Raw genomic sequence first — 25,224 nt, 5'->3', positions numbered from 1 at the left:
CTGTATTTTGTTCTTTCTTTTCTCAAGGAAGAAACAATGTGATAATATTTAAAGCAAAATTTGGGGCTTATGAGATAAACACAGCATCCTTTCTTTTGTCCTCACCTTAAACTACAAAGTAGTTGGTATAATGTCAAAGCTAAGAAGGACATGGGTGATCATCAAATTCTAACACTTTGTTTTTCAAAAGAGTAAACAGTAGTTCTGAAAAGCCAAAGGGTAGCACAGGTCATCCCAGGCCATGGCAGAGGTAGGGCAGAGGTGCCTCCTTCCTTAGCCCAGCCCAGCCCTGCTGGCCCTAAGGGAGCAACCAGCCAGGCGGTCATTACCTGGTGGATACGGCACACCGGGAATTCCCAGAAAAGACCCACTGGAACACACTAGGTTTAAATATAAAGAGCAAACTTTCTTTTGGGGGGCCTGCAGCAAAATGTGAAGGAATCATATTCTATTGGTTTTGTCACATGACTACACACGCGCGCGCACACACACACAGAGTTGATATTTGCTACCACTTCTTTGATATTTGAAATCTCAACAATTAAAAGAATGTTACATCCTTAAAAAAAAATAAAGGAAAACTTACTTCTTAACCATGTGCCACAAATATAATCTATGCAATCTAAATGGCAAGAGGCTATTTGGTCTGATTTCACAGGACAGATTCTGCTAAGTGTCACTAATAAAATAAATTTTGCTTGGTTTATCAAGTACTGTGCACACATTCTGGGCAAGCGCTTCCTTGTGTGGTGTTCCTTCCACTTCCTTCCTGGAGATCAAGGTATCTGTAAGACAGGTTGACAAGTCTTTATTTAAAATATCTGCCTAGCTATAACATTTAGCAGGATATCTTATCTCTAAAATAAAAGCAATATTAAACAATAATGGAGACACAGTGGGAAACAGATGCCGTTTGGTGGCTTTTCACAAATTTTCCCAGGGTCTCTGCTGGCTGGGACATGAATTCCCTGTGCAATGTGCAGTGACCACGTGCCCTGGTCACACTTTTGGACTTTCTTACAAACGGCCCTCTCAGAATAGTCTACGGCCCTAAACTCAGATAACTTTATTAATTCAAGAACCTGAAAACTCATGCACCAACAGCTAACTGTCAGTACTTCAGGGTAGGGAATATTCTTTGGATGATTCTTCCTGCTACATTATATACTTTCAAAATAAGCCTAATTTCACTGTTTTTCTCTCTGAGCTCTTCCCTTCTCTCTCTAACTTGGGAAAAGAGAAAAGAGAAGGAACACGGAAGATGCCTTATAAGATGCTGCTGTTAATTGACAGCACATTCTCCCCACCAGATGCTCCCAAGCGGTGGTGAGTCCTCCGTCCTCTCCACACTTTCTTTGAGAGATATTTTACACTCCCCTGTGCGGCAGGGGTTGGGTAACGTGCACTATGCCCGTAGCTAGATTTTAAGCTCCTTTGCTATAGCCTCTACTGTGGCTTAAACATAACAGCAGCTCCTCACTACCAAAGAGAAAATCAATAAAACAGAGAGTTCCACTTAGTTTCCCTCAGAGAGGTGACACTTTGCTGCATTGTCACTCCATTTAATATATGCTTCATTTTCAAATTAAAATTTTAGTTGAAATTTTATTCATTTTCAACTGAATGACTGAAATTTAAAATAGAAGTTCATATTTGATTGAAATTTTATTTAATAGTAATCTTTATCAAATGATTCAAAATCCTTTTTGGAGGTTATAGATGGACAACTTTGTAATCGTTACAACAGGGAAAGATTCAGACGAGAGACATAAACTTGTAAATGGTCTTTGAAAGGCTAAGTTTGCTGGTGGGCTTAGCAGTGATGGAGGGACAGTATCCGTAAGTACAGGGCAATGTGATGTCTGATCACACCAGGTGATAGTTCCTGAGTGATGCTCCATATCTCAGTTTGCTTGACTCTCCCACTGTGACATAGACAAGAAGATGTGACATTGTTTCTGTTTTGCTGATGATAAAACAGACCCAGAAAGTTTACCATAAGTGCTCTCTGGGATGGAAACATTCTGGAAACAGTGTGCATGACCCAAGTGTCTGTGAATCAAATTCCATTTAAGATCTAATCAGTCAGCTTTGCTGTAGGGAGAATTCTGTTGCAGTTTCTTTTGTAGGCTAGTTATCCTTCATGAAAGTAAATAGCAATCTCATAAATATGTTTATCAATGGCAAATGTATAAGTTGACATAAAGATTTCACTTAAAGTGAGTGTATCACTTATCAATTTATTACCTCTCATCTCCAAATACCCCCTTCAATAATGGTCTGCAATCAACAGAATTCCTTTTAGAATTTCTCCCTTAGAGTGAGCAGGTCATCAATGTTCCCAGCCTCACTCTGAATAGCAACCTATCCTCACATGCCCAGGGACTGTGGACAGACCCACTCTAGCCAGGCCAAACCTCCAAATGTCTCTGCTATCCCATGACTTGACCCACATCTTTTCCAAAGAGGTCTGAACTTCTTTCAACTTTATCCTTCCTGAGTTTTCTCACTCATTCCTAGACTACCACGTGGAGTTTCCTGATAGCTGAGGGTTACTACTTTATCACAATTAAGACTTCTTATATTAACTCTTAGGCTTCTGATTAACCTAGTGTGTGTTTTCTATCTTCTGCTTGGACCCAGACTGCCCAAGTGAGGACAGGCAGAAGGTGAAGCAGCTCTTTATCCCTTTACCAGTGGGAAGGAGGCACCTGACAGGAGAGATACCACGGCGTCCTGTGAGAAAGGTGGCAGACTATTTACAGGCCAGAATAGGGAAGATGACAATTCTCAGTGCACCAGATCCTGAGTGCTAAGTGGCCTATAGCGGGAGAGTCATTCTTGTTGTCTACTTCACTGTCATCGTAATTGTCTAATACAGGTTGGGGGTTTACAGTTGTTCAAGTACAGCACACTGTGCAAAGTTATCTGCTCTCAGTTCTCACAATATTTATATGAGGTAGCTACTATTTAACCCTGTCTTACAGATGACAAAACCGAGGCATAGAGAAGCTACTAACATGTCAAGGTGTTGCTACTTGGTCTGAAATGAATCTGATATAATTTGGGAGAGAGGAGTAGGTGATTGCACATGCAGGCGACTTTTCCAAGTTCAACACTTGGAATCCTGAATGCAAACTTTGTTAGTTCCGTCTTCCCAGTCATACCTGAATTTGACTCAGTTTGGACAAAGAAGCGGCCAGAATACCCACCCATTCCTCGCTAACTTAATTCTTGTGAGAGAATAAATGTAAATAAAACCCCAGGCCTTGCCATCAGAGTGCTCACAGTCTGGTTGGGGGGACCTAGAGAAACAGTAACTGGGTCTTTCTTTATAGAAAATATATTTTTACACAAACATATTCTATAGGATTAGTGATGAATTTATAATTCTGGCAAATTATCAGTCTAGTCTAGTCATTTAGCCTAGTCATTTTCTCTTTGAGGAATATCAGCCACTAATTTATCCAAAGAAATGGTGTGGCAGGCAGTCCTTTAGCTTGTATTACCTGGGCAGTACAGATACTCACACACAGCCACAACCACAACCACAGGTCCTTATGATCTTTCTCGATAATCTTCTCCAAAACATTTACACTTATCTCCGTAATAGGAATCCAATGCAATTTCATTTTTCAAACTCTGAATGTTTAGATAATTTGCATGTTGAAAGGAAAATGGTCCCCTTGGGTGACACCATAGTATCTCTCTCATTTGCTAATTCACATGCCTCTTTCATTTCCTGGGCACAAATGTTACTGAAAGATTATCTCACAGCAGTATCTGTAGCGGACTAGTGAATGATTATACATTCAACTATATCGTCTTTAACATTTTTAAGCAACGTTAAGTATATAACTTTAAAATTTATAGGGAAAAAAATCAGATTATAAATAACAAATCCTAGAGAAAACAATGTTTGTTATATTCCAATAAACATATTTCAGTATGTCAACAACATTTATAATTTTAAACAAATATAACCTAAGCAACACTTAATACATTTTGTTGGGTGTGTTGTTTGTTGAATAAATAGGAAAATCATGAATATCAATATTTGTTATGTAAGGAAATTGGAAAAGCTATAGAACTTTTATTTCAGAGTTCAAGTCCTCTGAGCCTATTTAGTAAATGTTCTTCAAAATCTCTCTCGAGTTCTCAAGTGGCAATGGCAAACAACGTAAGTATTAACATAATTATAGAATTCAGTGCTATATCTGGACAGCATGCCGGGTTCCAGCAGGAAGGAAAGAAACAGTGTTTCATGCCTCACACCCACCTCTCAAAGCAAAATCCTTACAACACTACTTTACTTCCTACACCAAGCTAGCGTGGCCAATTCAGGTCACGGCTGGCTCCTTCAGAGATGTCTGAGTAATCTCACCCAATCTCGTGGACTTTGTTTCTAAAACAAAGTAATGCAAGTTGGAAACCTCACTTCTGTTGTCTTTGAAGCTGGTTGACAGTTCTTTTTGGAAAGTGAGAAATAACCTTAAAATCCCAAAAGCTACAGGAAACGTAGTTAATACTAACAATAAAGTTACTTCAACCGCATCTCTGTCTGTAAACCAGAAGCTAGCTAATCTTACCGTTCACCTCACTCTTGTCACTTGGGGTTCCAGTTAAACACACTCCCTTGCCAACTATCATCTTCTACATTCCATTTTTTCCATTTCTGTATTTATCTTGGCTTTTCCTCCATATTCCACCTTCTCATTAACTTCCTCTAAACCCTTCGAACTTTGCCCATTGGACACTGCTCCACACTTAAATAAATAAACAGAAATCAAACAAACCAAAAACTTCTAAATTCTCATTCACCGTCAGCCACTTAAACATATGACTATATATATATATATATTTACATATATATATATATATGTATTACCATCTCTTTATACAAATTACAGCTTCTGTGAAGTCTTCAAATCCATTTAAGTTTCGACATCTTACTCAGGCCACAACTTCCTGTGCCGACAGTCATCTTGTTCCATTTCTGGTACAACGACTATCCTTCACTGTCATACAACTTTCCTGTCCCTTCCTCTGTAGAATGTTTGAGTTCCACTCTGGCTTCACCACCACTTCTAATCAATCTAGATACCAAGATCATGCACTAGAATCATTCTTATCAGAATTATTATCTCCAAGGGCCCCTTACCATGTGTTCTATGTGTCTATCAAAATTCTAGGCCTGAATATATTAAAAATCCACGTTTTTTTTTTTTACTCTTATAACAGGATTGCTGAACAGTGAAAAATCACAGAACAGAACCACTATAAACTCACATTCCTTATCTTCTGATGATTCATGGAACTGAATTGCTCTCTTTTGTAGTTCCTGGAAGCCCACTTCTCTCTCCTAAAACTCTCAGAAGGTGATGTCTCCTACTTAGACAAAATAGAGGCTGGAGGTGGAGGAAGTGAAAAAATTGCACTGATTTTTTTTTTTCTCCTATATCACTTAAAAAATCCTGTCTTTGCCTGGATGCTATAAGGATCTATCTTTATTCCCTTTCTTCTAGTTCCAGTGGAAGAGGCAGTTTCTTCGAGTCATGGGCTAATCTTCCAGTGTATTTAAAATAAGCCCTTCATAATTCCTTTGGAAACTTATTAAAGCATTAGCTACCACTAGCTTCTCTCCAGATTGACCATCTTGTTATATTGGCTTTTACTACTCATCCTGTTGTTAGCACTTGAAATTAATTTCTCCTTACAATTGTTAAAATCTCTCGTCTCCCAGTTTTCAGTGACATCACACTCTATACCCTTTCTTTCTCTTCTTCAGTCTGTGAGTTAATTGTGGTGAAAGTTCAGGATTCTCTCCTTTGGGGTATTGATGGATGTTTCCAGGTTTGAGCAGGAAAGCGTGTGAGCCATCTTCTGAAGTTGCTGGGATTCTTCATTATACAAGTCTTGTTGGTAGGCAGAGACTGTCCTCTCTGGAATGTGGAACTTGCAGAAACTTGCTTTCTGAGCCTTCTTTACAACTAGCGTGCACACACAGGACACGAGCCTTTGACGCTGGAGCTTGTGAATCAAAGCAGCAGTGCGAGTGTTGAGAACCATTCTTGCAGGGCAGACGGGGCAGTGGAAACTCTGGCAGAAGGCAGCCCAGGCCGGGGTGAAAATGGCGGCATCTGGTTTCAGTGGTAAGAGGGTTGACAAGATAAACCAGAGAGTCTACTCCTCGTCAGGGCTGGTGACAGCAGAGTTCTCAACAGTGGTCAAGAAAATGATATTCTTATCCTCATAGATCTGAAACAGCAAAAAAAATAAGCAAACAAAGAAAATACTAAGTTTATATAGTGATAAATGCTAAGAAAATATAAAACAGGGCAGTGTGATGGGAAGTATCAAGTGTATACATAGGAAGGTCTTCACTAAATGATCAAAAATCACCAAGCTGATGAATCATACTGGGTCAGAATGTTAACAGAATGAAACATAAACCATGAACATATCTTAGAAAGAGCCTTCCAGACAAGAGAAATGGTCAGTGAAGTCCTAAGGCAGGGACAGGTGTGACCATTCCCAAGGCAAGCAGGTGCAGCAGATTGGGTAAACACACTCTGAGGAAAGGTGGTGGGGTGGAGGCATGCGGTCACAGAGGTGGACAAGAGCCAGCACTTGGAGGTGTTTGGCTTTTATTTCATGTGTGATAGTAGTATTTGAAGTGTTTTCAGCAGGGAAGAAACATAATCTGGATTAATTTTCGAAAGTATCACTCTGGGTCCTGCATGGAGAAGAGACTTTGAGAAAATCAAATGGAGAAAAGAGAGAATACATGAGCTTTTGGTGACTTGCCATTTAGTCATGTTAACTAGGATGTGAGATGTGATGAGATTCAGGATACATTTTCAAGGAAGAGCTGATAACACTTGATGATTGATAGCATATGTGGTATGAATTCTAGGTTTTGGACCTTAGCAATTAGATACATTTTAATGATGTTTATAAAATGGAAAGATGGGGTAAAGATAGAAGAGGATGCAATGAAGAATTTTCTTGTGAGCATGCTAATTTGGACATGCCTCTATGACATCAAAAAGGAGAGCAGTGGGTCGAAGAATTTGGAATACAGTAGAGGTCGAGCCAGAAATGTAAACTTGGCAGCCACCCAGAGAGTAAATGCATACACAGAGTGGAATAGGACTAGCAACTTGAACATGACGAGACCAGGGTAAGGATGACCCAGTAAAGGAGATTGAGAAGGGGTGGAGAGAAGAGAAGAAAAACTAGGACTGTGGTGTCCTAGAAGCCATATGAACAAAGTATTTCAAGAAAGAGTGAATCATTAAGAATTGGTACAAAATTGACCATTGGATGTGGAAGGATGCAATGAATATAAATTGAGAATATTTTCTAAAGTGAGAGGTGATATTTTCCAGTTGATAAGCACACAGGCTTTGGAGACAGAATGTGAGTTGTTTAAATCCTGGGTCTGTTGATAATCAGCTGTGCCAGTTTATACTAGAATTCATGTTTGCTGATTTTATATCTAGTGTTCTTTCAACTTCATCATCACTAAATTCTTTAATCACATATCTTCTGCGCATCAATTGACAACAAAATATTAAAGCATGAACTATCTTTCTAAAGTTGGATGCTATATCACTGGAAAACTAAGAATAGTATTACATTAAGTCTAATACCATTAAAATCTGTCCAAATGTTTAAATTATCCTTAGATTACACCATAACACACTGAAGAAAAATGCTAAAGAAAATCTGATTCTGTCAATAGTTGTTCAATGGGTTATATTTATAGACACTATCTAGTTACCTTAAATTGTTGAAAACTAAACACTTTGCCTCAGGACCAGGGAGAATAATAAAAATCTAATAAGACTTTGGTATAAAGGTTAACTTTTCAGAAAATAATAATCTAGCAACATCATGCATTAACGATTACTAATACATTGATGTAAATATGCAACGAGCACACATTTGTATAAAAGCATCCAGTTTTATAGGCATGTCAGTTTTAATATCGTAGTTCATCCTAACTGCCACTTTAAGTATTGGTTCAATATGAACTTGAAGAATGCCATCTACAGAATCAATTACTGCATTAACCCCAAAAGGCATTAGGGTTGCCAACTTAAACCCTGACAGAAATAAACTGGTCAGAATTAATAAAGAGTTCCAGTAGAGAAATGTTCCCTTTTCTCAAACCTTTTTGTAGATTAACACCGAGATTCTTGGATGTGCACTAACATTACTGGTCGACTGTAGCATAGTGCCACTGCTTTCCCATACACCATTTACAACAAAAAAAGTGATTAATGGGAAATTTATACTGTTGTTTATATATTGAGAATGTTACTTTGGTTCCCTGAAGTAATTAAATTTTATATAATTTATAATAGCAGGTTCACTAACCTCATGAAATTTTTTATTTTTTGTAAAGGAAATCATTCAAATAGCAAGAGACACAAAACATACTCTGCTTCCTCGTGATAGAACTTTCTTATTTTATTGCTTTTTAACCTTTTATTGATATATAATTCCTAAAGTAGAAGAAGCTAAAAACAATAAATTAAAACCATATGGCATGCAAAGCCTGAACTACTTATTCTTTGGCCCTTCACAGGAAAGGTTTGCCAATCTTGATATAAATGTATCAGGTTCAAATATTCCCTCTATGTTAGAACTTTTACTATTATATAAATCAAGCATTGCTGGTTGTTTTTTGGCTAGTTGTTTAAGTTAGATATCCAGAAGTCAAATTGGGATTGCCGCATTAAATGCCACATTAAATGATTTCCTTCTGTGATGGCTTTTGATTTATATTCAAATTGTAATCCATAAAATTGATGCTTCCAATTGTTGTGTATTGCCGATTTTCCAATATTGGCCACACAAGTGATATTATTATTTTCAAAGAGTATTATTTTCACAAAATTGTTGCATATCATCCCAGTCAAATATGGTATTTGTTTTCAGTATACTTTTTTCATAAGTTGGGATGAAAATTATTTTATACAGTTATTTGTGGTTCTCTCCTAGACTTTGGCTAGTTTTCTTTACTGTGTCTGGTTTTTTATCCCTATGATATCTAACAGTGCATTTTCCTTACTAGAAATAGTCAACCTCAAAATACAATCAAACCCAAAGGGGAGAATAAAATTCACAATATTAATCATATAGAGACATCTACACATAGCTTAGCTTTGTATTTTTGTGAATGCTTAGCTTTGCATTTTTAAACATGTACATGTGGACATGTATACACATGTTTTTTCAAAATAAATGAATATATACTAAAATATATTAACATTTTCATTTAAACATAAGTTTCTATAATATTATTATTAATAAATGCATAAAATTTTATCACCTGGGTCCAACAAAATTCCTGTTGTCCATTCAAGATGTTTGTTTTTATTTTTCGCTATTTAAAACAAATGTCTTTAAAAATATGTGACCATCTATGTCATAATTATGATTTGTCTACTGGTTTAAATTGCAAGAGTTGGGATTATTGCCATATTTATCGATTACTTATCTCACCTTTTCTCTACCAATTTTTTCATTTAATAATTTAAAAAAATATGTCAAATTGTCTTTCAGAGTGATATATAAATTAGTGTATGAACTTATTAGCAGTTTACGAGAATGGTCTCTTGATCTAGGTATTCTTTTTTATGGAACTATTATCTTTCCTTTTAAAAATAATGTATTTTTGTTATTTGATAATGACTTGTTTTTATATTTATATCATAATATTTTGAATATTCTTGTTTTATTTTATTTTCCCTGACTTGATAATAAATAAACCATCTAATTTCTATTTGTATTTTTTATAACAATGAGGTATATCTTTCTCATATTTTATGTGTTTTGTTAATGGATTTTCATATCATTTGCCTATTTTGCTTTTACATTATAGTTGTCCTTTTATCTGTATATGCACTAGTTTCATAATGGAGATAGTAAAATTATGGGTCATATATACAAACATTCTTTATTTAGTCTAACAGGTATGGCTCCATTTAAAAAAATCTCTTTTTTTTAAAGTATTGCTTTAATACTACTATGCATTATTTTTAGACAGAGGCAGCATTGGACTGTGGTGTAAATTTTTATATTTTACTGGATTTTGGATTTTTATTGAGCAAAGAGACTAATTATTTTTCCCATTTTTCTTTGCCCATTTCTAATATGTAGGACTTATTTTTATATTATGGGTATTAATTCTTATCAATAACATGTGCTGAAAATATCCTACTCAACTCTGTACTTTTCACTCCCTAAAATGTATATTGAGTGAACAGAAGTCCTTACTATGAATATAGTCAAGTGTACCATGTGTCAGTGTTTTCTTTGTATGTTAGTACATTTTTTTTGTCTTGTTTAAGAAATACTTTCTTACAAGAATTCGGGAAGATAATCATGTTCTATTGTATTCTGACAGTCATATTATCGGCCACCACAGGTATTTCTTTAACTTACTTGAAATTGATTTTTGTGTATGCTGTGAAAAAGGGGACCTGCTTCTCACTGATGCCTGTTTGTCCCACATCATTTATTGAAATATCTTTCCCACTGTATTACCCAGGCTGCACACAGGACACAAGGTGAGAGTGGTGATGTTAATTGAGAATGACAAAAGAAAATTTCATGTGATGCTGGATGCATCTTCACCTGAGTTGTGGTCACATGGATGTATACTTATATAGTCAGTCATTGCATACATTTAAAATTTATTCACTATACACAGTTACCACCTGTCTGTTACACATGGAGATGAAGAGTAAATAAAGAAAGTAAAATTACGTGAGTATTTCTAAGTGTTTGCCAAATACCCAGCACACCCACTGTCTTGAATTCACTCTGTCTTAAGTCAAGCAACAAAATGTGGTTATGGAATTTTTTCAAATAAAAATAATGAATATCAATAATTTTCACTATGATGTTTGCCATAATTCATGTTGATAACAAGTCCCATTCATATTGCAGATTTTCAATTAAAGATAATACTTTCTCCTATTCTCTTCCTTTAAATCCAAGAGACAATGAGAAGAATAAAAAGAACTTCTTCAATTAAATTAGAATAGAGCTATACCTTAAATCCTGATATGTAAGAGAGGAAGCAAGTATCAGATTTATTTTTCTACAGGTGTCATGAGTGTGAGTGTTTTTCTAAAAAAGGATGTAGAGTCTATAGGATCCATCAAGCAATGCATTACTTGAGATGGAAAAGTCTGGGTAGGTAGGAGAATGCTGGTTCCTTGTATGAGGAAGTGTTGTGGAGATGCGTCATTTTTGCTGTCAGTACAATGCTAAAGGAGAAATAGCAAGAACCATATCAGACAGCCACTGGTCCTCATTGCCCTGAAGCAAAGTTACTATTTAATCACTCCTAAAAGCAACACACAGAGCTTCAGGGTGAGTAAGGGAACTCCCTGTGGCCTGAATGGAGGCATAGCCCTAGGCAGACAAATAATGGGAAAATGTTCAGAGAAAATTGATCAAAATCCAGACAGACAGCTGAAGTCCTAACCAAAGCATGCTCCACTCTGCCTCTCTTCCCCCGCCCACACACTATGCTTTAATGGGCATTCAGCTAGGGAAACACAATGCTTGTTAAAAGATGAGTAATGCCTTGAAAAGAACCTTTGAATGATAATATAACCAACCAAGTCAAGTAGTGGAAATGAGGAAAATAGTTGGATGACTATTTTCAAAGTCAGTTTTCAAAGTAGGAAAGTAATACATATTATTAAAAAATATAAGTAAAGATCATTTTATAACATATATGAAGATTAATATAAAACAAAAAATCCAACCATTGATATTTTAATCTTTCATAGGAGAAACATGACAGAAAAAGCATAGTTCACAAAAAATATAAAAATACAAAGAAAGTTATTATAATAGAAGGGATTACATAAAATGCAATGACAAAAACTAAGCATTCAATACAAGTGTGTGTAAATCATGAAAATCTGTTGATTAAAATCTATTTAATTTGAAATAACAAATAATGGTAAAAGAGACAAATTAATTAAAAACTGAATGTAACAACTAAAAGAGTACAATTTCTGCTTCTTTATAGACAAGTAATACAGATGGCATTAGCTATCTTGATGAAATATGAAAGGGGAGTATAATTTCATAAAAACTGAGAATAGGCAAATAACCACAGGACCAGAAGAAATTCAAATATGGATATTAAATATGTTGATCACTTTTCTTCAAATATATTTGAAACTCTTGGTGAAATGGAAAACTTTTTGGAAAAATATAGCCTAGCCTGGTGCAATCTCATCTATGAATTTTTGTTTTGGTTGCCTGTGCTTTGGACATCTCAAGACATCTCTGTCCAGACCAGTGTCCAGGAGTGCTTCTCTAGTGTGTTCTTCTAATAATGTTATAGTTTCTGGTTTTAGATTTAAGTCTTTACCCTATTTTAATTTTATTTTTGTATATGGAGAGAGATAGAGGTCTAATTTCATTCTTCTTCATAAGGATATCCAGTATTCCCAGCTCCATTTATTGAATAGATTGTCCTGTCCCCAATGTATGTTTTGGTATCTTTGTAGAAAATTAGTATACTGTAAATGCATGGATTTATTTCCTGGCCCTCTCTTCTCTTTCATTGTTCTATGTTTCTGTTTTTATGCCACTACAATGCTGTTTTGGTTCCTACAGTTTTGCAGTATCATTTGAAGTCAAATAATGTAATGCCTCCAGCTTTGTTCTTCTTGCTTAAAATTGCTTTGGCTATTCTGAGTCTTTTGTGTGTCCATATAAATCATGTAAATTTTAGAATTTTTTTCTGTTTCTATGAAGAATGTCATTGGTATTTTGATATGAATTGCATTGAATTTGTAGACTGCTTTGGGTAATATGGATATTTTAACAATATTGATTCTTCCAATCCATGAACATGGAATATTTTCCCTTTTTTTGTGTGTATCCTCCTAAATTTCTTTCATCAATATTTTATAGTATGTCATTAACTGATCAACACTTATGTGTACATTTATGAGTAACTTTCATCAGGTGTCAGGCAGGTGGGAGGGCAGAGGAGAGAATGGGTATGTACAAGCTTGAAGCTCTGACTTGGCTGGAGCAAAGGCAATATATGTAACCTATACATTTGTATCCCCATGATATGCTGAAATAAATAAATAATAAAAATATTTTATAGTTTTTATTATAGAGATCTTAAATTTCTTTGGTTTATTTGTAGCTATTTTATTTGTAGCTATTATAAATGAAATTACTTTCTTGGTTTCTTTTTCAGATTGTTTGCTGCTGGCATATAGAAATGCTACTTATTTTTGTATGTTGACTTTGTATCCTGCAATTTTACTAAATTTATTTATCAATTCTAATAGTTTTTCAACTAATCAACAAAGTGGAAAGACAATCCACAGAATGTGAGAAAATATTTGCAAACTACCCATCTGACAAGGGATTAATAACTATATTATATAAGGAGCTCAAACAATTAAATAGGAAAAAAACAAATAATCCACTTAAAACTGACCAAAAAATCTGAATAGAGATTTTTCTAAAAGAAAACATACAAATGGCCAAAAAGTATACAAAACAATACTCAACATCACTAATCATCAGAGAAATGCAAATTAAAACTACAATGAGATATCATCTCACACCAGTTAAAATGGCTTTTATCCAAAGACAGGCAATAATGAATGCTGGCAAGGTTGTGGAGAAAGGAAAACACTTGTACACTGTTGCTGGGAAAAGTAAATTAGTACGGCCACTATGGAGAACAGTATGGAGGTTTCTCAAAACCCTTAAAGTAGAACTACTATGTGATCCAGCAATCCCACTGCTCAGTATATATCCAAAAGAAGTGAAATGAGTGTATTAAAGAGATATCTGCACTCTCATATTTATTGCAGCACCTTTCACAGTAGCCAAGATAGAGAATCAGCCTAAGTGTCCACTGGTGGATGAATGGGTATAGAAATTTTGTTTCATGTACACAATGGAATATTATTCAGCCACAAAAAGGAACAAAATCCTGTCATTTGCAACAACATTGATGGGACTAGAGGACATAAGCCAGGAACAGAAAGACAAACATCATATGTTTGCACTAACACCTGGGGAATTAAAAAAAAAAGAAGAAAATTGACTCATGAGGATAGAGAGCAGATGGATAGTTACCAGAGGCTGGAAAGGGGAGTGGGAGACAAGGGGTTAAAGAGGGGATTATTAATGGGTACAAAATTATGGTTAGAAGGAATAAGATCTAATGTTTGGTAGCATAATAGGATAACTATAGTTAACTTATTGTACATTTCAAAATAACTAAAAGAGTTGAAATATCCCTAACACAGAAAAAATGATAAATGCTTGAGGTAATGGATTCCCCAATTACTCTGATTTGGGCATTACACATTGTATGCTTATATTAAAATATCACATGTATCCCCCAAATATACACAACTATTATGTGTCCAAATTAATTAAAAATTTAAAAATATATAGCCTAACAAAAGTGTCTGCCTATTGGGTGGGAAATATAAATTGATCAATTACCATGTGAGAAACTTAGAAGATGTCAAGAAACAGCCAAGTCTATTCAGTCTCACAAGTGAATTCTATCAAAACTTGAGGGAACACTTAACCACTATGTTCCTTTTATGTAGCAAATATAACATTTCCATAAAATCCTGATAAAGATAACATGAAAGGAAGCTGCAGACCATTAAAGATGTAAATCACTAAGACTGAGTTTCTCCCAGGAGTACAAGGACAATTCAGTCTATTTGAAAATTTAGTAAAAATTGGACTATCTTAATGGGATTCAGAGGTTGGGGGAAACCTATGATTCCTTCACAATGTAGAAAAATCCTTAATGAAAAACTTATTTTCTTAATATATTCTTCAACTTCATACTTAATGAGGAAACACTTAACACATTAAACCGTTACTTTAAAGTAAGAAACAATGCCCGGATATCCACTAATACTAATTTGAGTCATCATAGCTCTAAAAGAATAGTCAGTGCAATGATACAAGCAAAAGTAAATACGGTGAATAATAAAGTGAGAAAGCAAAATTATCATTGTTTGCATACAATAGAAAAACTGAATGATAACAGCTAAAGAGCTGTATCTTACACTTGTAAGAAAAATCAAGGAAATTCATTAATAGATGAATTAATAAAATTAATAGACAAATACCAATAAGTTTTTTATACATACAACAATTTAATTATGCTTAAGGAAAAATATGATTTGCAATAAATATCAAATACTTAGAAATAAACAAAAGTCTATTGTGCATACAATGAAAATTGAGTAAATATAACTGTATATCTATCTTTGAACAAGAAGGCTGCATATTCTAAAAAATAATAGTAATTCATCCTAAATTTATTTTTAAATGCATTACTATTCTTTGAATTGGCCATTTTTTTTCCTGAAATTTGGCAGGCTAGTTTTAAAGTACTATCAAATTAATAAGTGGCATTAATAAAGTGCTACTGCTTAATAAGCATGAAATAATTGCTAAGAAACTTCCGGAACATAAGAGTAGCAGGAAAGAATGTAATATACAGCGTATTAGAGATATTAATCTACAGTATTTCTAAATATTAGTACTAGTTGTGAATATATAGGTAGATTAATGAAACAGTAAATATTTCATAAACAAACCTACATGTATATAGGAATCTTAGTATGTGACAAAGAAGTCAACATTTCAAAGCAGTGGGATGTGATGGATTATTAAAAAGTAACAATATAAGCTGATGTGGCTATTCCATTTGCCAAGCCCAATGGAAAGTGAAATATCAGGTCTTTTATTCAAAAACTGAGTTTCAAGATGGCAAAATGGAAACAGCAGAGTGTTAAAACAGCATGGGTCCTTCTAAGAATGAGATCTGTGAGATAGCACAGATTGTACATCCATGAGCTGGCCTTGATAATTCCAAAATAAGTTGCAGATAAATCCGTCTTCCAGGCATTAGAAATTAAATTAAGTTCCAAAGGAAAGAAAAAAATGGACATATGATATGTACAGTCTTGTACAAGGAATTAAGCAATAGCAAAACCAAAGAACCCTAAAGGAAAATTACATTTGTATACAAAAAAAATTTAAATTCTGCATGGGAAAAATAACACAAATTTTTTTGAATAAAAATAATGAACTGAGAGAAAAAATTGCAGCTGTAATACAGATGAGTTCATTACAAAGAACACTTCCCAACCAATATGAAGAAAGCAAATTTAATAGCGAAATAGTCCAAGAATATGAACAGATTGTCTCCTAATAAGGAAATCCAGATGGCTTTACAACATTTGAAAGATATGCTCAATCTCATCTATAATTAAATAAATAAAATTAAAATTGCAAGGGGAAAATTTCAAAATCATTAGATTATTATGGATAAAGCAGTTAGACATTATTCATTTTTGTCTTTGTTAGGTGTAATAAAAGGACTTTTTATAGTCCAGAAGGGCTATTGATTGTTGGAACCTGTTTGAAAGAATTTGATCATAGTTGCCAAAATTTAAAATGCACACACTGTTTGACTCTGTAATATCACTTCTCAGTGACTAGCCAACTTACATACATGCATGTGTAGAGAAAGATGCTTCAGGAGTTGTTTACTGTAACAGTAAAATATTGGAAACCATTTAAAATAAATTAGACTTAGCTGAAGAGAAAATTAATAAAATCAAATTTAGATCTAATATAAAAAATGATCAAGAGCAAACAAGAAAAAACAAGTCTAACATCCATCTGTATGGAGTAACATGAAGGAAGGAGACAGAAAATGGGGCAGAGAAAAGTTTGAAAAATGATGGCTGAGAACATCCAGAACTGATGAACTATACCAGTTAGTTCAGAGTTAAAATGCCAAAATAATTACAGTCGGGATGAATAAACTTAAATACATATGAAAACATATCACTTTGAGCATGCAAGACAGGTGACAGCTTTCAGAGCAGCCTTTTCCTTAGGAAAAAGACAAATTGTAGATCAAGTATGAATAAAATTTAAGGTATATTATAAGTAAAAATAACAATAACTATAAGAAAAAAATATATCATGGAGCTAAAAATTAAATCACATGCAATTATGTATGTGTGCATGTGTGTGTGTATACATATATGACATATGATACTAGGGGGGTTGAATGCAGACAGTAAGTTCCAACTTGGTCCTGGTTGGAGGATAATGATACTGATTGACATTAGACTTTGAAGGGTCACCACTAAAGGAATGGAAATAAAGAGTATAGTCTGAAAATTAGAAGACTAAAAGTAGTTGGTAGGAAGTAAGATTCTAAAGTCAGATGGTAAACAAATATTTGAAATTAAATAGACAAACAAAATAGTTGTAGGACAAATAGAAGAAGATGATAGAAATAAATTCATTATATATCATTAATTACAATACATGTAAATAGACTTAATGTGAAGTTAAAGTTTGTTATAAGGTATTAAGAAATAATTCATCTATCTGATATTCGTAAGACACACACTTAAAATATATTGGTATTTAAATGTTTAAACAAGAAGGATGAGAAAATTTTTTAAAAATCAAGTAAGAAAAAGCCAATATTGCACTTTAATACTGGACAAAGTAGTGTTTATGGGAAAAGGATCGCTAGATAATTTGTAATGATAAATTTTAGTATAGCTGGAAGATGTAATTATAATTAAGATAATTATAATATATGAATACAATTAATACCTAATTATAATTATAGTGTGCATTTAATAACATATCCTAGAAATATGTAAGGCAATATTTGACAGAACTCTTAGAAATAATACATTCATAATCATAGATTGAGAGTTTAATATAGCTCTTTCAGTAACTAATAGATCAAGAAGACAAAAACCAGTAATGGTATAGAATGTTTGTTCATTTGTTTGTCTGTTAAGACTAGGTCTCACTTGGTTGCCTAGGTTGGTCTCGAACTCGTGGCCTTAAGAGATATTCTCACCTCAGTCTCAAGAATGGCTGCTATTATAGGCATGCTCCACTGCTCCCACCTCCTAGAATGTTTAAATATTATGATAAGAAACATAATTATTTAGACATATATAACTGAACCTCACAATTGCAAAATGAAAATTTTTATAAATTATGAATGGTACATTGATATAAAACTGTCCATGTTTTGGGTTATTCTCAACTGATTTTGAAGGATTAGCATTGTGTAGATCATATCTCTTTTCCCTATGTATATATATATCTAGAAAATTCAGGTATATTTTGACACTAAGAAAAACAATTCTCAATAACTCATGAATTAAAGGCAAAATCATAATAAAAATATAAATATCAAAAACTGATGTTAGTAAAAATATTTAATGGTATGTAGTTAAGGTATCATTTATTAGCAAAATTATACTTCAAGTACTTATATTAGAAAATGGTCAAACTTAATAAGCTGAGACTCAAACACAGGGGGGTTGTTGTAGAAATACTCAAACACAGGGGGGTTGTGGCAGAATAAATGCAAACAGTGCATGAAGGGAGCAGTAAAGATAAGAACAAATACAAATAAAATAAACAACAAAAGGAACTACAGATACAAATGCTCTTTTTTTGTCACAATAAATGGACAAACTGCTGTAATGATTGATCAAGCAAAAATAAAAAGAGATAGGATACAAATAATATTAGGAATGCCAAAATGTTACAAACACAAATGTGTAGTAAATAAGATAAATGAAACACTAATTTAATAAAAAACATTACATATATTAAATAATATGTAATAAAATTAATATATAAATATGTATAATGTATTTAATAAATATATACATATATACTATATTCTAAAAGTATATATACCGTGTTGGTAGGCACTATAATGGCTACCAAATGTCTGTACCCTAATCCCTGGAACCTGTGAATTTGTTTTCTTATATGGAAAAAAAGGATGAATAAAAGTAGGGAGATGAATAAACATAGGGAGATTAATTTAGATTATCCAGGATGGGCCCAATATAGTGACATGGATCCTTAAATGTGGAAGAGGAGGGCAGAAGACTGAATCCGAGTGATTTGCTGATGGAACAAGAAGCAGGAGAGATTGTAATCAGGAAAGATCCTCTGTCCCCCCATCACTGGACTTGAAGTTGAATGAGGGGGCATGAACCCAGGCATGGGGAAGCTTCTAGAGGCTAGGAATAGTTCTCTGCTGGTAGCCAGTAAGGAAACTGGAATCTTCAACCTAGAACTGCAAGGAACCAAATTTTGCAAATGATCCGAACAAGGAATCCTTAAACTTTTTAAACAGGGGGCCAGTTCACCGTCCTTAAGACTGTTGGCGTGCTGGACTATAGTTTAAAAAAAAACTATGAACAAATTCCTATGCACACTGCACATATCTTATTTTGAAGTAAAAAAAAAAAAAATGGGCAAAAACACCTATATGTGGCCCGCGGGCTGTAGTTTGAGGACACCTGATTCTGAACGTTCAAGGAAGTCATTTCTCCTTTAGAGTCTTCACAAAGGAACACGGCCCTGTTGACACCTTGATTAGCTTGGCAAGAATCACATTAGACTTCCAGGCTACAGGGCTGAAAGTTAATAAATTTGAACAAATTTATTACTGTAAGGTGCTAAGTTTGTGGTAATTTGTTATGGCAGCAAAAGAAAACTTTATATACACACACGTACATATATCACACATGTGTATATATTAAAAATGTTTAAATTATATGTATTATAAAAAGTGTCCATCAAATTACTTTATGTATGTACATACTACCATAACTGAACATAACTGAAATTCATGACAAGGAGAATGCAATGAGAGGAAATTACAGGCTAAATTCACTTGAAAACTTAGATCCAAAAATACTAAATAAAGTTGTAAGCAAACTGGTTTCACAAATGTATAAAAAGACAATTCATCATAAATAAATTAGGTTTATCACAGAAATATATAATTTTGAAACAGGTATAACTTTGAAAGTACATCAATTTAATTTACCAAATTTATCCGTGAAGGAGAATATCATAAGCTCATCTCAATATATGCAGAAAAACATGTTGACCAAATCCAACATCTGTATACCGTAAAAAGCTCTCACCAAACTGGAAATAAAAGGATGCTTTCTTAATCTGATAAAACATATGTACCAAAACCTATAGAAACATTAGAAAGATGTCTATAAATACCTATCAAAACATTTTCTTTAAGGCTTAGCAACACTGGTTCCAATACCACCACTTCCATGTATCATTAATCTGTTTATTCCAACCAGTGTGTTAAGTCAAGGGGACAGGAAAGACATAGAAATACAAAAGAAACAAAAATCTCTGATACCATCTTTTCTTTTCATGACAATATGGTTGTCTGTAGAGAAAATCCTGAAGACCCTACAGATAAATTAATAGAATTAACACGGGAAATTAGCAGAATTTCTGGCTATAAGATCAATATATGAAATAATGTATTTCTATGTATCAAGAATAGACAAGAAAATATTTAATTGAACTATAATAATAGCTGTTTCATTAGTAATTTTAATCACCTGGAAACAAATCTTCATAGAAGATGGGACTCCATGGTCAGTCAACATTAGAAAATATTTTCTGAGTCATTATTAATAATCAGAAAAGGATAAATTAACAACACAATGAATTTCCATTCCACATCCTCAGCTTGGCAAAATGTTAGATATATTGTTAATGAAAATGTGGAGCAATTAGAACTCACATATATTCCTAATAGGAGTATCAGTAGTGCTACAAACAAACTAGAGAAGAATTTGGCATTGACATGTGAGTATGAGCATGTGCAAATCCTACAACTTGGCAGCCTTTCACAGTGACACCGGATGAGACAGACGATGTTCAGAATAGCACCCTCCGCAAGTGCAACACCTCCACAAGTGCAACACCTCCACAAGTGCAACACCTCCACAAGTGCAACACCTGGGGTAGTTGCACTGTCTGCCTGATGAATAAACAATCATGACTTAGTCATTCAGAGGATTTCTATCATGGAAAATCCTGAAGAATCTACAGATAAAGTTACAGAATTAATAAGGGAAATTCGTGGAATTTCTGCTTATAAGATCATCAATGAAAATAAAAATAGATTGCCTAAATATAACAAGTACTAACCTCAAACATTCAAGGTTGAATAAAAAGTCAGAAAAAAATGCATATAATTTCATTTATATGTAGTTCAAACTCCAGACTAACAATCTGTTTTTTAGTATCTCTCTCTGTGTCACATGCACACACACACACACACACATGTGCACACCCACACATCTCTTAAAGCTATTAAAAAAGAAAAAGGAGTAATTAACACAAAAATCAGAATAGCAATTAATTCTGAGGGGTACACTATCAGTTGGGATTGACAAGTGACAAACAAGCAACTGGTAAATTACTGATAATTTTCTAATTTTTACACTGGTAGAAAAGACATTTATTTCATTATTATTCAAACCGTTCTTAAAAATTTTTACCCTATTCTGTTTTAATCTTATATTTTATAATAAAAGTTGAAAGAATATTCAGGAAGAATGGGATTTATCAAAAAATGATTTTTGCAAAAGTGAAATAAAACTATGATAATTTATATGAATGAAACACACACAATTGTGTGAGCTATATTTAAGTGATAAGAACAATGTAGTTTTGATATAAGAGAAATAATTCAATCAATTGGAATATATTTAAGTTTGTAAAATGGGTGTAAACATATCTGCACATACATTAACATCAAGTACTTATAATATTTAAATAACAATTGTATTTAACATTTATGAAATACTTTCAATGAAACATGCAGTAGGTTTAGCATTTTACATGTAAGATTTTAGTTAATTATAAAATTCCCACAATGTCCATATTTTTTGTTGTTACTGGTATAGATTAGACCATGTAAATATTCCTATATTTAGAAGATCTAATAGACATTTAGGGATAAGTAATGCTTTTGGTGGTCTTGTTTACTCTTTTATCCTTATATGTATTTTTAAGAGCTTTATTTAGGGATAATTTATATAGTATAAAATTTATTTATTTTTAAGATCCATAATCTTTTTATATCATTTTTTAACATTTCAGAATATTATGGAGGTACAGACGTTTAAGTTACATATATTACCTTTGCACTGCCCGAGTCAGAACACCCACTAGATGTGATATGTCCATCCCCTCCTCCCCTAACACCTGCCTGACACCCGATGAATGTTACTTTTATTTGTTCACATAAGTATTGATCGACTAGTACCAATTTGATGGTGAGTACTTGTGGTGTTTATTTTTCCATTTTTGTGATACTTCACTTAGTAGAATGGGTCCTAGCTCCATGAAGGATAATACAAGAGGTGCTAGATCACCATTGTTTTTTGTGGCTGAGTAGTACTCCATGGTATACATATACCACATTTTATTAATTCACTCATGAATTGATGGTCACTTGGATTGTTACCACATCTTTGCAATTGTAAGATCCATAATCTTCGAGAAAGTTAAAAATGTGATGGGCAAGGTTGAGTTCTAGTTATGGCATCATTTCTTCATTTGAGGCTGGTTTAGTGGGCATATCCCTTCTTTCTTCGGTAGCAACAATACCTAAGTGGACATATAAGAATAACATTTATCGGGTGTCGGGCAGGTGGGAGGGGGCGGAGGGGATGGGTATATACAAACCCAACAAGTAAGATGTGCAACGTTTCGGGGATGGACACGCTTGAAGCTCTTTCTCGAGGGGGGAGGGGAGGCATGGGCAATATAAGTAACCTTAACACTTGTACCCCCATAATTTGCTAAAATAAAGAGATAAAAATGAAAAATTATAAACTGGCATACTTTCTAAACAAAAGTTTTTCATGAGTGTTATGCATACATTTTCCATTCATTGCAATAACTTGAAATTTATCTTTCTGAGAATATTATCATATTATTGTTCTTTATTTGAGAATAACAGTTATTGTTTATATTTTCATCTTCATAAAGAAAGAATTATGTTTTTACTTAAATTGTAGAGCTGTGCAAATATCACTATAATACCGTTTTAGAGCATTTCTATCACACAAAAAATTCTCTTACATCTGTTTTTTATTAATATCTAGTACCAATACAGGCCAATACAAACATTGGTCTTCTAGTCTCTATAAATTTGCATTTTCTATATATTTCATGTAAATGGATCAATATAATATGTAGTCTTCTCTTTATGGCTTCTATCATGTATAATGTGTTTGAGGTCGATCCATGTTGTAGTGTACATGAATAGTTCTTTTTTCATTGCTAAATAATATGCCATTTTATTAATATGCCATATTAATATACCATATTTTTCCATTCATCAGTTCATAGGAATTTGGATCACTCCAAGTTGTGGTTATTAGGAATAATGATGCTGCTCTTTTAATGTGTGCACATGTTTCCATTTCTCTTGGGTAGATTCCTAGGAATTGGACTGCTTTGTCTTATGGTAAATTATGTTTAACGTTTTATAAAATGGCCACACTGTTTTCCAAAACAGCTGTAGCATTTTATATTATCACCTGAAATTATATGAGTCTTCCAGTTTCTCTTCATCTTGGCCAGCAGTGAGTGTTTTCTGTCTTTTTGTTGATGGCCCTTCCAGTGACTGTGAAGTGGTGTCTCCCTGTGGTTTTGAATTGCATTTCTGTAACACCTAATGAGGATGGACACTTTTCCAGGTACTATTAGCCAATATTATACCTTCCATGATGAAATAGCCATTCAGATCTTTTCCTCATTTATAATTGTATTATTTGTCTTCCTACTGTGGAGCTGTTTGTGTTCTATACGGACTCTGGATACAAGTGTTTACTGGATGAATGCTTTGCAAATGTTTTCACCTGGTCTATCACTTGTCGTTTCATTTCTAAATATTGTCTTTTGAATACAGAAGTTTTAAATTTCAGTGGTGTCCAGTTTGTCTTCTTTTTCCTTTGAGCATCATGCTTTTGGTGCTATGTTTAACTCTTGACCAATACACAGCAACTAGAATTTCCTTACTGAAATTTTGTCTCTAATATTTGCTTTTCTTGTAGATATTATTATTATCCCATTCTACAAATGAGGCCTAAAGATGAAAGAGAAATTACACGGTGAGTGATTGGTAGAGCCGGGATTTGAACCCTGGCATGCTGGCAGTAGCTCTTGTGCTGTTCAATGCAGTGCAGCACTACCTTGTTTATATTCTATATCTGCTCTATAAATATGTATGTTGTTTTTGAAATTAAAGTGGCAGTAATCACACAGATATGCAGTGTAGCAATCAACATAATGGGTACCATCTCTGTTCTTCACACTCTCTTCATGGGTGTGGAAATCGAAGTAGTTTTAAAATTTTTCAAACTGAATGATCCTGACCCTGTGCTGAATATTTACTGCTGCTTCGATGCCAAACAGGCATTTCTCTGGTTGACTGTTTTCTATTTTCAAAGACTGCCTCACTTGTGTATCAGAAAACTCCTGCCTCCACTCTCCATAGCCTCTTTATCCGCCTCAGAGCCATGAATTGCTGCCCATAGCTGTGTCGTTCTCTTTTTTTTATTGATACAAATATTTTTACATATTTATGGAGTGCATGTGATATTTTGTGACATGCACAGGCTGTGTAATTACAAGTCAAGAGTATTTGGGTTGTCCTTCACCTTGGGTACTTATCACTTCTATGTGTTGGGAGCATTTCAAGTCTTTTCTTACAGTTACTTTAAAATACACAGTACATTGTTGTTAACTATAGTCACCCTACTCTGCTATTGAGCATTTGAACTTATTCCTTCCGTCCGACTGTATATTTGTAGCCATCAACCAGCCTGTAATTATCCACCCCTCCATACACACCCCTCCCAGCCTGTGGTATTTAGTGTTCTACTTCTCTGCGTGCATGAGATCAACTTTTAACTCCCACACATGAGTGAGAGCGTGCAATGCCTTTCTTTCTGTGCCTGCTTTATTGCATTTAACACAACGACCTCCATTTCCATCTATGTTGCCCCCAATGACAAGATTTCATTCTTTTATACAGTCAAATAGTATTCCATTGCATACACATGTCATGTTTTTTAATCCATTCATTCATTAATGGATACTTAGGGGAAACACTTCAGGACATAAGTCTAGGGAAAGATTTTATGGCTAAGACCTCAAAGTCACAGGCAACAAAAACAAAAATAGAAAAAATGAAATATATTAAACCAAAAAGCTTCTGCACAGCAAAGGAAACAACACAGTAAAGAGACAGCCTTTTGA

Source organism: Microcebus murinus, chromosome 5, assembly GCF_040939455.1.
Source record: "Microcebus murinus isolate Inina chromosome 5, M.murinus_Inina_mat1.0, whole genome shotgun sequence".
NCBI classification, from domain to species: domain Eukaryota; kingdom Metazoa; phylum Chordata; class Mammalia; order Primates; family Cheirogaleidae; genus Microcebus; species Microcebus murinus.
The sequence above is the reverse complement of the archived record's forward strand: the minus strand, read 5'-3'. Positions refer to the sequence as shown.